This window comes from Mirounga angustirostris, unplaced genomic scaffold, assembly GCF_029215605.1.
Source record: "Mirounga angustirostris isolate CCGP_5_RB_7025 unplaced genomic scaffold, mMirAng1.0.hap1 SCAF_8, whole genome shotgun sequence".
Classification (NCBI taxonomy): domain Eukaryota; kingdom Metazoa; phylum Chordata; class Mammalia; order Carnivora; family Phocidae; genus Mirounga; species Mirounga angustirostris.
In genome coordinates, this window is record NW_026991716.1 from 20,710,697 (window position 1) to 20,725,312 (window position 14,616).

The following is a 14,616-nucleotide window of genomic DNA, read 5'->3' on the forward strand; positions in this document are numbered from 1 at the left end:
GAAATGGAACGCTGTTTCTCTGAACCCCGCATCCTGTGAGGTGCTGGGGGGGGGGCGCAGGGGGCGGGAATAACTGCGATGCTCACATGTGATTGTTCGCTACTTCCCACGCCCCGCAGTTGTCTTTGAGTCAGTTTGGTGGCGTTCCGGCAGGCCACGAAACAGCAGGGCTGTGTCTTGTGATGCGAAGAGTTTCTTTTCCTAACCATATATGTCTCCCCAAGAGAACCAATAAATAATGTGGTCGCTCTGGCTGGCTTGTCTTTCCATAGCTGCCCCAGGAGCCCTCTGGCCCCTGCTCGTGGCTTCTCCTGTTTCAATTTCCATGTCCTCTCCGTTTTGTAACTCAAGGAGCTCCCCGGCTTAGGAACAGCTGACAAGCCGGCCAGCTCCCCGGCCGTGGCACCTGGGAAGGGGCGAGGGGCAGGGCCTTGCAGGCATGCTCGGGACACCCTGGCCCCGGCGGCCCTGACGCCCTGGACGGTGAGCAAGGATGGGTGCTGGGGGGCAGGACTTCGGCTGCTGGACCCAAAGCATCTGGCAAGGCCATTCAAGTGAGTAATGAGATGGGGAGACGTGGAAGAGCATTTCCTCCCAGCAGAATCTTCCAGACAGCCTCCCAACACACCCTCATCTTCCACCTGCGTCTCCCACCAGAAAGGGGGCGACCGCTCATTCAGTGCGCATGCGTGGCGGGACTGCTTGCCCCACCGAATCGTAGAGCTCGAGGGCTTTTCAAACCCATCACACACCAGCTCTTCATTTTACAGAGGAAGAAACTAAAGCCCAGGGGAGAAATAACTTGTCCCAAGTCAGAGTAGAGCTGGGGTTTGAACCAACGGCCTCCCAGAGCTGTTACTTCGCACACCAGAGAGCTCAGGGGCGGCTCCCTCAGGCCCCCCCAGAACCCCCCCGCCCCGTGTGTTTCCATACAGCGCCCAGGAAGGTGAGTGCACACTGGGACAGGGGGTGAAGGTGAGTTGGAAGAGTAAAGGCAATGGAAGCCCTGAATTTCATCCCTCCAGTCTGGTCCCGGTCCCTGCACCCCTAACTCTGCTGATCCTTTCCAAAAGTGATGGATTTTTCCTTCTGGGTCAAACGAAATCCTCACCCCCTTAGCCCTGGGGGAGGGACAAGCGGAGTTCCAGGTTAGGGTAACTGGAAAGAACACCGAGGGCTGTTCCTTGCCTCCAGCTGTTCTTTTATCATGCAGCACCTGGCGTGGAGGGAGCCCAAAGGGCCATCAGAGCGAAACATGCCAACTGCGAAGTGGCTGGCAATGCTGGTGTTGGTGGCCGAGCCAATAAATCCCAAGGCTCTGATTTATCCTCTCTCTGAGTGCTGGAGTGGACATTTCTGAGAACGCCCCTGAAAGGTGACAGCATGGACCAAGCTGCTCCCAGCTTTGGGCTTGGAGGGGCATCTTTCCTCAGAGCTCTGGAATGCCGTGCATTTGTTTATCTCGGGCAGTGTGTGTGCCCGCCCACCCTATCTACCTCCGCTTTCTCCTGAGCTCAGCATGCCATTGGCATTTAATAAATGTTAAAAAATAGCAACATCTGAGCCACTGACCTTCACATAAAGGCCTTTGAGACCATTGCCAGCCGGTTCCTCCTTCATGCCGCCAGACCCCGAAGGTCTGAGGGGGGAAAGAGAAACACACCCTCAGCAACTGGGGTGGGGGGGTGGGGGGGCACGGCTGCTGGGGTCTGGGAGTGCTGCGGAGTTTGCAGCCCGCGCTCAGAGGTCACAATATATGGACTGGGGCCAGATGCTTTAACAGAGATGCCCGGGCTGGTTGCCCTTCACAAATCAAGGGCGGTGGTTTTGCTCCATCTCGCCCTACCCCTCCAGACATTCCTGTGTTCTCCAGGCCAATGGGTGTCACGTGTGCTGGGGATCGGGCGTTTCAGACCCAAGCGCTGGGCCGAGGCTGGGGCATTTCTGTCGCCCTCTCTTTTTTGCCTGTGCCTCCCTCACAAAAATCCTTTCCACCATTGTTCCGCCGAGACTTCCTCGTCTGGTGGTATAGGACAGGAGGGACTGGGGTTTTCCAGTCAGTCTGAGTCAGGTTTCAATGTCTTCCTTTTTTAAAAAAATTATGCAGCCTTTTCTTCAGCCACATGGCCTGGGTGGTGGAGTCTAGGCAGTCTTCTTTTTCGGCCCACTCTCTCCCTTCCTCTTTTTCTTCTTCCCTAAAGACTGGGAAAAGGTGAATGTTGTAGAGGGAGGGACCTGAGTCTCCTGCGGGCCTGGAACTGGAAGGCCAGCTTCATGTAATTTATTTAAGGTCACCAGTGAACCGGCTTGACAGGCGAGGCCATTCAGATTTGGGGAGAGTAAGCAGGCGGCTAGGTCAGCGGCTGGCAGGGGACAAGGCTGCATCCCAGGCCAATCATGTGGGGGCGCACCATGCCACACACACTGCTCAAGGAGCTTGGCTCGCTTGAGCCCTTTTCTTCTCCGTAACAGCATTATAAGAGGGGGCTGTTGCTAGCCCCCATTTTACAGATGGGGAAACTGAGGCTCAGAGAAGTTAAGTACCTTCCTAACATGGTCACTTCGGTTTCTGAGCCACTATCATAGGAGCAAAGGTAATTTTCTGGGAATCCTGGGCATTCTGGATGGCTGGACTGTTGGTGTGCCCAGGATGCTCCCAGTCTCAGCAAGGAAAGTGCCGTGTCTTGGGAAACCCCTTGGTCTCGGGAAGCCGGACAGGGTGGTCGCCCCACTGAAAGCTCTTCCAGCCCTTTCTCTTTCTTCCCCACGGTGCATCTTTTGTTTTTGCTCTTTAGGGCAACACACTGTTAACTTCACTTGTTTTCTGGGGAAAGGCAGAGGGGGCTCTGGGGTGGGGAGAGCAGGAGCTAGGTCGCGGGGTGGGTTGAGGATGGCAGGGGGCAATGTAGCCCCCCAGTGCTGGGAAGGCAGTGAATGCCCCTGACATGGTCTCTCCTGTTATTAGCCTAATGTGCAGTGGAGGACGAAGAATGGACAGCAACATTGGGGACTCTGGTTCAGTGCAAGGGAACCCTGAGTTCCTCCGCAGGACATGCGGGGCATTTCCTCCATCACAGAGTCCTTGAGGTCTGAGAGGCAGGCTGCAGGACTCATGGTCACAGGAGAGGAAACCCAGGTGTAGGAAGACCCGCAATTGCCCAAGCAAGGATGTGGGGAGTGAGGAGTTGAATCCAAAGCCATGCCTTTAATCATGGGATGGGGCTACCTCTTAAGGGAAAAAAAGGACGGGGAAGAAGGTGCCCCAGAGAGGCCTTGAAAAAACACAAGGGGTGGTTGGGGGGAGGGGAGGCAGGCAGAAGCAGAGAAAAGTGAATCTTGGTGGGAGCCCAGGCATTGCTCTGTGCTTTCCCACATATTAATCCATTCAGGCCTCCCCAGTTCCTATGAGGTTGCTATCATCATCATCATTTCCAGTTACAAATGAGAAGGGTGAGGCACAGAGGGATAAAGACACTTGCCCAAGGTCACACAGCTAGTAAGTGACGTAGCTAGGATTCAGACTTGTCCGATGGTGAAGGACGAGAGGGATTTTTTCCTCCTCCTCCTCCTCTTCTTCTTCTTTAAAAATTATGCAACATTTTATTTACTGGCAAGGTCAGTGGAGTTTAGGCAAAATCTTTTTCAGGCAGCTCTCTCCCTTCCCCTTTTATGTTCTTCCCTAAAGGCTGACTATTTGAGCCCCTCTGCAGCTCTATCTCTTTGTGGGCTCAGGCCCACCAGGGAGTAGGGCTGGTGTGTGGGGGCGGGATTTGGTGATTGGTAATCCCAAGTGTGTGTGTGTGTGTGCGCGTGTGTGCATGCGTGAATGAATGTGTGTGCATTCAGACCGAAGTTGCTCCAGGAAAATGTTGGGATCCTAAAGCTGGAAGGTCGGCCCCGCCTTGCCCCTTCTTAGCTCCTCTCTAAACCCTTATCAAGCCTTCCTGGTTAGTCTCCTTTCAGAAGCACAGGGAAAGTGCCAAACCCTGAGATCACCTGTTGGCTTTGTCCCAACTCGCTGCTCAGGAAGCAGCCTTTGTGCATCCCTTACACCTGTGTCTGATGGGAAATGGGGGGTGGGAGGAGCACATCAGGAAAGGGCCTGTGCTGGCTGTGGGCTCCATGCCCTGGGGGAAGTTCTCTCTCTCTGCCCCACCCCTCCGGACAAAGGGGAGCCCTCTCTCGCCCCTGCAACCACCTCTTCACTCTGGTGCATTACTCCCCTGTCTCCACCTGTTCCCCTCCCTGGGTCTGCACCAGGCTGGTGCTGGAACCGGCCCTGCTGTGAACAGCGTAATTATGAATGAATCACACATCAACAGGTTGAAATGGATGAACAATGAAAGTCCAATACCAGCCACAGTTGATGGGTCCACCTTGTAAAGAAATACAGAATCACCTTCTGCATAGTGGGGAGTCTTGTTTCAAGTAGCTTTCACACTGGAAGCTCTCTTTCTGCCAACCAGTTAAGTAATTAGATCTATACCAGCGCTATGGAGAGAAGCCATTTCTAGGTAGAAAGCCTTTTGCAGGGCAACCAGTAAAGGAACAGGAAGTGCCTAAATCTAGAGCATCGCATGGGTATCTAGTGATTATGCTCCACCACGGTTGGAATAACAATATAGAAATTAATCTTTATAGCCCATAGTGAGTACCCAATAGAGAGCTTTGAATAAATGAATAAAAACTCTATTTTTATGTCTGAGGTTTGAACAAGTAGACTGAGAAACTGAGAAGCCTGTGTAATCAGAACATCAATGCTGATACAAAAATGTGATTACTCTGATCTAGACTGACTTGAAAGGTGGAGCGGTTTGAGATACAGAAATAGATCATGAAGCCAGGATGATGAAAGAAAAGAATCAGCCACTGAGATTCATCCCTTTGCAGTAAGTAGTTGGCTAAAAGCAGGTGCTATGTATTGCTGCCCAGGTTGTATACTGCACAACTTCAGAATGTACTCTTCATGGCAACTATAGTACGCAGTGTGTTTTGCAAAGCAATGGCTCTCGATAAGTGTTTTCCCAATCTCTTAGTGAGGGATACTTGGAAAGCTAGTATCAGAACAAAACAGTGCAGGGCGCCTGGGTGGCTCAGTTGGTTAAGCGACTGCCTTCAGCTCAGGTCATGATCCTGGAGTCCCGGGATCAAGTCCCGCATCGGGCTCCCTGCTCAGCAGGGAGTCTGCTTCTCCCTCTGACCCTCCCCACTCTCATGTGCTCTCTCTCTCAAATAAATAAATAAAATCTTTAAAAAAAAAAAAAAGAACAAAACAGTTCATGTTATTTGCAGTTTATCTATACATCTATTTATGCTTGCCTTAATGGTTTAGTAAATTGCATATAAGTCATTCATGTGGATTCAGTTATTTAAAATTTTTTTATTATGAAATAATTATAGATTTACAGGAAATTGCAAAACAGTGTACAAGGAGGTCCCATGTACCTCCAGTTTTGCCCACTGGTAACATCTTGCAAAACTAGATATAACATCAAAACCAGGGAACTGACATTGGTGCAATCCACCAAGCTTATTCAGATTTCCCCAGTTTTATAAACTGTCATCTCTGTGTATGTATGTGTGTGTATGCTTGTATGTAGTTTTATCACATTAAACTGGTGGTAGATTCTTATAACTACTATCACTGGTCCATCCCCCAGGATCACTCTCACCCTGCTACACCATCCTCCATCCCTAACTCTTGGCAACCATTAATCTGTTCTCTGGCTCTATAATTTTGTTATTTTGAGAATGCTATATAAATAGGGATTCGATCTTTTTTTTAAATTGCCAATTATTTTAAAACTAATTCTTTTGCAACAAAGTTCTGACTTCAGGGGCGCCTGGGTGGCTCAGTTGGTTAAGCGACTGCCTTCGGCTCAGGTCATGATCCTGGAGTCCCGGGATCGAGTCCCGCATTGGGCTCCCTGCTCGGCGGGGAGTCTGCTTCTCCCTCTGACCCTCCCCCCTCTCATGCTCTCTCTCTCTCATTCTCTCTCAAATAAACAAATAAAATCTTAAAAAAAAAAAAGTTCTGACTTCAGGATTTCTACATAAGGATTCCTAGGGGCAAGTGGTTGAACTAGGGGGACTGAACTGATAGAGAAGTCAAGACAGAGAAGGTGCAGGCCTGGAAATGAAGAGAGAACTTTTATTTATTGAGCACTTACTGTGTACCAGGCACTGTTCTAAGGTTTTGTGTGGGCTGCCTACAGAATGGTGCCTGGAGGGGCTGCCTTCTCTTTGGGGCTCTTCCCAGCCTCACCCAACATACATTCCTATGTCCTTTATGTATGCATTTCCCATTGTGTCACCAACCCCTGGAGAGTAGAAATGCCTATCCCTACTCTGAGAGCTAGGAGTCAACCATAGGGTCTCTGGCCATTGAATGGTTCAGCTTTGATTTTCCTTGCCCTTAGGTTCTGAGCAAGCTCTGGCTGCCCAGGGGGCTGCATGTCATTCATCTGCTTATGGTCCTTGCATTGCCCTTGTTGCCACCTCCCCACTGCTGGGACGAAATGCCATCTGACAACTGGACACGGGTGGCCTTTGCTGTTGGCATCATGTCCTATAGCCACTTGGCTGCCTCAAGGTTTTCACCTCTGAAGACCTAGAGAGAGACACCCACACCATCATTGACACCCTCAGCATTTCCAGGAATTCAAGATTAATGGAGAGGAACTCATTGTCCTAAATCCCCCACTGGATATGAGATTTAGGAAACTCCCTTCTTGAGGTTATTAAGGCTCAGTGGCTCAGTGAGAGACCATAACACAATTGGCCTTTTATCTGGGAACTTTGGGCTGAATTGGCACAAATTGACAGTGAGGGACTTTAGACCCAGGATGGATTATTGGCACGGGTGAGTTTTTCTGTTGGGAGATCTCTGAAAATAGAAGTGAACATGGTGGGCCTGAGCATCATGTCTGAAGTCATCTTGTTGGAAGTCAAGGCATGAAGGAAATATTATTTGAGAGCCCTTGTTGCACTTGGATTTTGCAAAATCTCTACTATTTGTAAATGGACCTGTGGCCTGAGGCAGGGAAGATAACAATCTTGGTGTTTCCACTGCCTGAACACCAGTGAAAATACCACAGCTATCCTATAGGCAGAATCCTCTGGTATTATATTCCAGTGGAGATTGGAATACTAGACTGGATATTTACAACCATTTTGAAGTTGGGACACTTGTCACTGATAAGCAACATGGATAAGTACTTCATGTTGGTTGGCGTATATACTTTATTAAGGCAAATAATAATTGATTGTGTTGTGAGGATTTTGTTAGAACACTTCGGAAAATTGGAGGCCCTTTAAAAATTGCAACAGGAGATAGTCTGCATTTAACCACCCTGTCTAGGTTAGAATCTGGGGCCATAAAGCCAGAAGTCACAAAGACTGATATCTGAGTTCACAACTCCTATGAGGAGAGAAACGATCATTTGTTATGGCCACTGGGCACATTAAAAACTGTGTGATTACTTCCACGCCCAATGGTAGGCACTGTGGTGACTTTAGACATTTACTGGTGACTCATTAAACTATTGGTCTTCAACCCTTTGCCTTGGAAACCCCCGCTTTCTTGGGGCCCCTCCTTATTATAGTTAAAATAGCTTAAAGTCCTTGTGAATCCTTTAAAGGCAAACATGGATAGATTCCCTCTAGAGGAGATTCCAAATCAAAGCAAACATCATTAAAGCAAAGTCCAAAGCATGTTGATCAAAAATAAAACGTTGGGGAATATTTTGTGATGCCCTGGAGGTGTGATTTTTCTATAAAGGGAAGCCCTTAGATTCATTGCACAGACACACCATCCACCCTTTCCACTTGGTGGCAAGTGTCCTTCTGGTAAGAAGCACATTAAAGACTCCCATCTCTCATCTACAATCATAAATCCGGAAGGCTATGAAAACCGAAAGCTTTTTGTATACCTGATGCCATTTGCCAGCAAAATCTGACCTGAAATGACTTGAAACTATTCATAGGTTTAATTTATCTTATGAATCTTCATGTTTCATTGCAGAAATATTAACATTTGCATATGGGGCAATGCTCTATGTCCTCTGTGAGAGTGGTGATATACAATATATAGTGTATGTACCGCATTATCTTTCTAAAAATCTGAAAAATTCTGAATTCTGTAACACAGTTGTCCCAGAGGGTCTTGAAAAAGGGATTGTGGACCTGGAGTACAACCTTTTTTTTTTTTTCCCCCATGCTACACAAACATCAGATCCTTTTTTTTGATAGGTGATGGGACCCAACCAGATGGCTAAGCTTGTCAGGCCTTTATCCCCTGTCACTGACAAAGTCTAAGGCAACATGATCCCATGTTAAACCCCAGGCTCCAGAGCTTCCTCCACCTTGCCCAGAGTTCAAGGACTGGCAGCATTGCCTTTTGGCTGGCTGGGCACTGAGGTGGTGGGGCCCTTTTCTGACCCCTCACACAACTTCTCTACCTGGAGGCAGAGAGTTGGTGGGGAATGCCAGGCTCCCTGCTGACAAGGCTTTCCCTGGAGTGTGTGAGACCTTACTGTAAACCCATGGAGCCACTCACTCATGGAATTGTCAGTGCCTTCATTCCCTCAGTTAATATTGTGCACCTTTTGTGACCTAAGCATGTTTTATTGAAATCCTGGCACAAAGTGAGAGATCGAGTGAGAGTGTGAAGCTTGGACTCAGGCAGGATTTTCCTAGACAGTCTTTCATAGAATCCAAGAGATGCTAATGGGATTTTAGAGGAAAAAGATTTCCATGACCAAAGGAGTCTAGGAAGCGATGAATCCAACAGAGTTAAACAGGTTTCCGTAAAGCAGTGTGCTCGGTAGACATCCCAAAGGGGGCGTTAGCACTGACCAGGGAGGGGATGCTTGCCCCTGGGCCTCTGTGTCTTTCCCAGCTCACGTTATTTTTGTATTCCATGGAGGCTGTAGGAGAAATTCTGTAGGTACAGAGCTGAATGACTCCATAAAGCCATGGGAAAAATTCCCACCATGATCTGTGTGTGTGTTTGCAGGGGCTGTAGGCTATTGTAGCTGTCCCAACTACCTTAAAACAACATGAAAGTGCAGGTGGGGACCTGCGCTACTGTGGCAAAGGAATGCTCTTCTGAAGTTGTACCATCTTCAGAATAATAGTCCCTGCAGAGCACCTTCCAACTGAATCTCTCTGAACTTTTTTTTATTCCCTAGACAGCTTGCCTTCCGCGGTACTGTAATACATAGTGCAAAAAACATGATTGCCCTCTGACCTGTTAGTATTTTTTTTTTTTAAAGATTTTATTTATTTATTTGACAGAGAGAGACACAGCGAGAGAGGGAACACAAGCAGGGGGAGTGGGAGAGGGAGAAGCAGGCTCCCCGCAGAGCAGGGAGCCCGATGCGGGACTTGATCCCAGGACCCTGGGATCCTGACCTGAGCTGAAGGCAGTCGCTTAACCGACTGAGCCACCCAGGCGCCCTGACCTGTTAGTATTTTAAGAACCAAAATTTCTCATGATTCAAGACTACGTGGAAGACAGGAGGAGTCCCATTTTCATGACTGATCTTACAGTTAGGGTCTCTCCTGGGAAAACCATCAAACATGCACCACTATAGTATTTTAAAGCATTTCCCCAGAGTTAGAATGTTAGTTTTACTGATGGAGTTTCAACTAAAGTTTATGACAAATGCATGGGACAACATTTTGCTGGAGATAAGGGACAGTCTAGTAGGATGGGAATAGATTGGGTTCTTTAGTGTTTGCTTTCTTAAATAGTGATTTGAGGTCAACTTCTGAACTGAACTTGGGTTCTTTTTTACCATGTTTGTGGCTGTAGCTGTTTGTTGTTGTTATAATTATTTCTGCCCGACTTGCTCTCTGATGGGAATTATTTCACTTTCTTTCTATTTGATTTTGTTGTGCCTTAGTTTCCTCAGAGGAAGATCAGAGTTTGTGAGTATTTATGAAGAAATGTCTGTGAAATTGGGAATAGTCCTGGGGTGGAAATTTGTAGGTACTATGAAATGACTTTTTTTTTTTTTTCTTTTTTCAGTGATTACTGCGTAGTGAGCACTCAACAAAAAACGTAGCAAGAATGTAAGAACGGTGATCCGGGAGGGCTGGCCTCTTCCGCTTTCTCAGATACTGAATCCCCCAGTGGTCAGTGATTTGCAGTACTTGATGAGTACCTAAATGATTGATTCATGACCCCCAGAAGGAAGGAAGGAGGGAGGGAGGGAGGGGAAGAAGGGAGGAAAGAGGGAAGGAGGGGAGGAAGGAGGGAGGGAAGGAAGGAACAAAGGCAGAAACAACCTACTGAGCTAAAAGGTAACTGATTGTCACCTTTGTTCTTTCCTTGTCATGGAATTCAGGGGATGTGTAGAGCTTTTTTCTTTCTTTTCTTTTTTTTTTTTAAAGATTTTATTTATTTATTTGAGAGACAGAATGAGATAGAGAGAGAGAGCATGAGGCAGGGAGGGTCAGAGGGAGAAGCAGACTCCCTGCTGAGCAGGGAGCCCAATGCGGGACTCGATCCTGGGACTCCAGGATCATGACCTGAGCCGAAGGCAGTCGCTTAACCAACTTAGCCACCCAGGTGCCCCTAGAACTTTTTTCTTCACAATTCTTTCCAAATACATAAATATTTTGCAGTATTCCAAATTTCCTTAGATGTTTTTTATTCCCTCTCTTATGTGGGTGAGTGAATCATTTCATTGATCAGGACTCTTGATGAACAAGCACAGTTCACTGCATTCTAAAAGAATACACCTTTCCAATTTTTATTCTTTATGCCCCCGCAAACCTGTGTCCCTTAGTAGTGGGGTAAGCCCATGTCTGTGTGCTAGCTCGCTAGATCTGCACGCTACTGATATTTAAATCACTTGATCCTTTCAAAATAGTCTATGCAAACCCAGGTGACCCTCAGCCCAACAGACATTTTTCTTCCCTAATTGTAGGAGAGCCAAGTTCACTTTGTTCTTGGACCTTCCTCCTCACACTGCCCCACATTTCCTTCTCTTTGAGGGGCAATGGCATGCAAGTCAAAGATTCGTGGCCCAGGAGAAAGAACACTGGGCCCAGAGCCAGGTGACGAGGGGTTGAGTCCCAATCTAGCTACTCATTCATCCATCATGGAGTCTTGGGGAAATCTCTCTGTCTTTCTAGTCTTCCATTACCCCACAGGACTGTCGTGGAATGCAGTCAGCTCAGTGTGGCATGCTTGGCTTTTCCCTGGGAGAATGCCACAGGAAGCCCAAGGCAGGGGCAAGCAAGGCTAGCTAGGTCTGCAGTGTGGCCACATAGCTACCCCCGGCGAAGTCTCCTCCAGCAGTTCCCCACCTGCTGGGGTAGAGGATGCATCATCCCTGAGCAGCCTGAGCTGGCTAAGGCCCACATTTTTGCCACAACCCCTGCTCTAATTAAAAAAAAGAATATTGCTACCTAGGATATGATTCATAATACTTAATAATAGTAACAACTCCAAACACGCTATTCTAAGTTCTGGACTAGACTCTGAAACTGAATTAGTTTCAGTTTTCTGCATTTCCCTTTCCCCATGTGTAAACTCAGGAAGGTGGATCACGTAGTCAATCCTCTTTAACACCGAGTTCTTCCACATCTAAGCACTGTCTTTAATACTTATGGGGGAATAACTACTCAGGTACAATTTGCAACGCCCATTTTATGGAATAAGAAACGGGCTCTGACCGGTTCACAGGGGCAACAAGCCACGGATCTGGTTTCCAGCCAGGCAGTCAGACTCCCAGCTGCTTGGACTTCCTTCAGTAAGTGACTTCTAGGGGCAGATTTACCCCCAGGCTAGGGACTCCTCATCCCCTCAAAGCTCAGCTTTTCGGATGTGAGAAACTGAACACACTTCTCAGGTAACTTCCAATGTTGTTTTCTGCATTTACTTGATGAAGCAGGTGCCCCAGGCATCATTATGGGATGTGACTGTTCCTTACTTGGTCTTTGTCAGTTAGCTTTAAAAATCCCCAAACACATATTGGTGTAAAAAGGCAACCTTCTGTCTTCTGTTTGGGTTATTTCTCCTTTGACTTCTGAGCATAAGAATGACTGTGATTGCGGGCGCCTGGGTGGCTCAGTTGGTTAAGCGACTGCCTTCGGCCCAGGTCATGATCCTGGAGTCCCGGGATCGAGCCCCGCATCGGGCTCCCTGCTGGGCGGGGAGTCTGCTTCTCCCTCTGACCCTCCCCCCTCTCATGCTCTCTCTCTCTCTCATTCTCTCTCTCAAATAAATAAATAAAAAAAATCTTAAAAAAAAAAAAAAGAATGACTGTGATTGCAAAAAGACAAAGATGTTGATTTTATAAGCCACAGACTTCTGAACCATTCTGCGGCCCTCCGGTTGCTGCTGATAAAGACCTCATCATTAGGAACAGCATTGAAGGAGACAGACATAGCAGACAGCTATTCAGAGCTGTGCTGTTTTGAAAGGAGGGGCTGGTTCCTTTGAAGTCACAGTGCCTGATTTTGCTTTCCGAGGTGTGCGCGCAGCTCCTCTAAATGCTGGCTGTGTGTGCACATCTGAGGGTGGATGTCTGGCTCGGAAGAAGATATGACGCCGTGATGAGGGTGTGCCTGGTGCAACCAGAGCTGAGTTATTTTCCTGTCCCCCGCCCCCACCCCGCCCTTTCCTCCTCTGCAGGATCCCTGTGCTCACCTAGAGATAAGGGAGCACAGAGGTTTCCCTGGAGGCTGGAGGCCCACCTCCTCGGCAGTCCGGGCAGCCTGCAGGCCAGGGACTGGGCCTGCTTCCCCCACAGTCTCCTATTTCAACAGAAACCCCTGCTTGAATAAAGCCAGAGAGGAAATGAGTTCAGAGGGAGGGAGGTGCCTCATTTCCAGAAAAGGCTTCAGATTCAGACTCTGACTTCACCTGTCCCTCTCCCTGTGAAGGGCCCATTGAAATCAACGCATCCTTCTCCTTGGCCCAGCCTCCAAGTCACCTAGAAGCTCCTTCCTTGTCTTGCTGCCTGGCCCCAGGTAATTTCCGTAGGGAGTGCTTTTGCTTGCTATTTCCAAGCCAAAGCATCTTTTTCTTATACTCCCTGCCTTTGTGTAGCAGAGAAGGACTCCAGATCACAATGACATAGTCTATATTGATTCCCAGTCAGTCATCAGGGACTTCTGAGTGCAGGATGGAAATCCCAAGGGAGGCTTGAGTGCCTAGCACCCACGTGTTCCTAATTAAGGACCACTGCCCCCAGAGTCATGGTCAGCCACCATCAAAGTGTCTCTTTCACAGAGTACTGGAAAATGAGACCTCAAATCTCTGATTTACTCCCCTCAGACTATAGTGGGTTGGGATTCCAGCACCCCGACATCTGCGTCTTCCAGTTGAGTTGGAAGAGCTTCTTCTAACTTAGCCTCAGTGTGAATATTTTGCTTCCCCGGGGAGAAGTCAGCGCACAGCCTGCCCAGCAGAACCTGACCAGGTGCTGACCCAGATCACAGCCCTCATGTTTAGGCTCTTAGTTTCCTTACATGCATGGGGAGTTCATAATCATAATAAGAGTAAGATGAAGACTGACAACAGTGAACATTTACTGAGTACTTGCTATGTGTCAGGCATCTGACTGTTTTACCTTCATTTTCTTCTTTAGTCTCCATGACAACCCCATGAAGCAAGCACCACTTCTAGGCCCATTTCATGGATGAAGAAGTGAGGTGTAAACATAAGTTATCTGTCAACTTCACACAACTGGGAATTTGTCAAATTAAGATCCAAAATATAATTTTTTTTGGACTCCTTGTGATAACCTCACTATATTATCCTTGGAATCAACCACAGACCTGTCTATCTATCTATCTATCTATCTATCTATCTATCTATCTATCTATCTATCTATCATCTTTCTATCATCTATCTATCTATCTATCTACCTATCTATCTATCTACCTATCATCTATCTATCTATCTATCATTTTTTGGGAGAAGAATCCACTTTTTACTTCCCTGAAGCCTTGAGATCACCTGGGACTGAGAATAGAAGGGTAACTTCCAGAGCTGGCTAAGCAGAGGGATTGTGGGCAGCCTGATCCCAGGTCCTCTCCTTGCCAGAAATCCCTGCACAACTGAATCTGGGGCAAGGTTATCCCTTTCCTGATCTACCAGTTAAGACCCTGAGATCTACCAAAACAGCACATCTGCCCAGCAGGAACTCTGACATTTTTTGCTCATGGGCCTCCTCCCAACCCCCAGTCTTTACACCAGCTCTCCCTGCACCCCTCACCCCACCTGAGTGCTCTCCCTGTCTCCAACACCTCTCTGACCTCACCTGACCTCACCTGGGGCCACATATGGATGATCTCTTCCAGTGTCTTCCATCAGCACAGTGAGATTTGAGTTCTCTGATGGTACTTCCTTGTCAACCTGTGTGTGTATGTGTGTTTGTGTCTGAGAGTGTGTCAGTGTGTGTGTGTGAAATAGCTTTACTGAGATAATTTCCATACCACAAAATTCACCTACGTAGTCTACAAATCAATGGTTTTTAGTATATTCAGAGTTGTTTGACCGTTGTTGCAATCCATTTTAGAACATTTTTATGATTTAAGAACAAAATCATTCAACTATTCCCTTTAGCTGTCCCCTTCCTGTCCCTGGGCATCGAT

At 47.7% G+C, this 14,616-nt stretch overlaps 2 long non-coding RNA genes across 2 annotated transcripts; both read left to right on the forward strand.

Annotated features, from left to right (window-relative positions):
* Window positions 1–268: 268 nt before the first annotated feature.
* On the forward strand, window positions 269–1,599 carry LOC135365537 (uncharacterized). The gene is made up of 2 exons (XR_010413513.1): window positions 269–554; window positions 1,214–1,599. It is a non-coding gene; the product is annotated as an uncharacterized LOC135365537 (long non-coding RNA).
* A 7,819-nt stretch (window positions 1,600–9,418) lies between these two features.
* Window positions 9,419–14,141, forward strand: LOC123837483 (uncharacterized). The gene is made up of 4 exons (XR_006789229.3): window positions 9,419–9,933; window positions 10,034–10,140; window positions 12,901–12,987; window positions 13,608–14,141. It is a non-coding gene; the product is annotated as an uncharacterized LOC123837483 (long non-coding RNA).
* The last annotated feature ends 475 nt before the right edge of the window (window positions 14,142–14,616 follow it).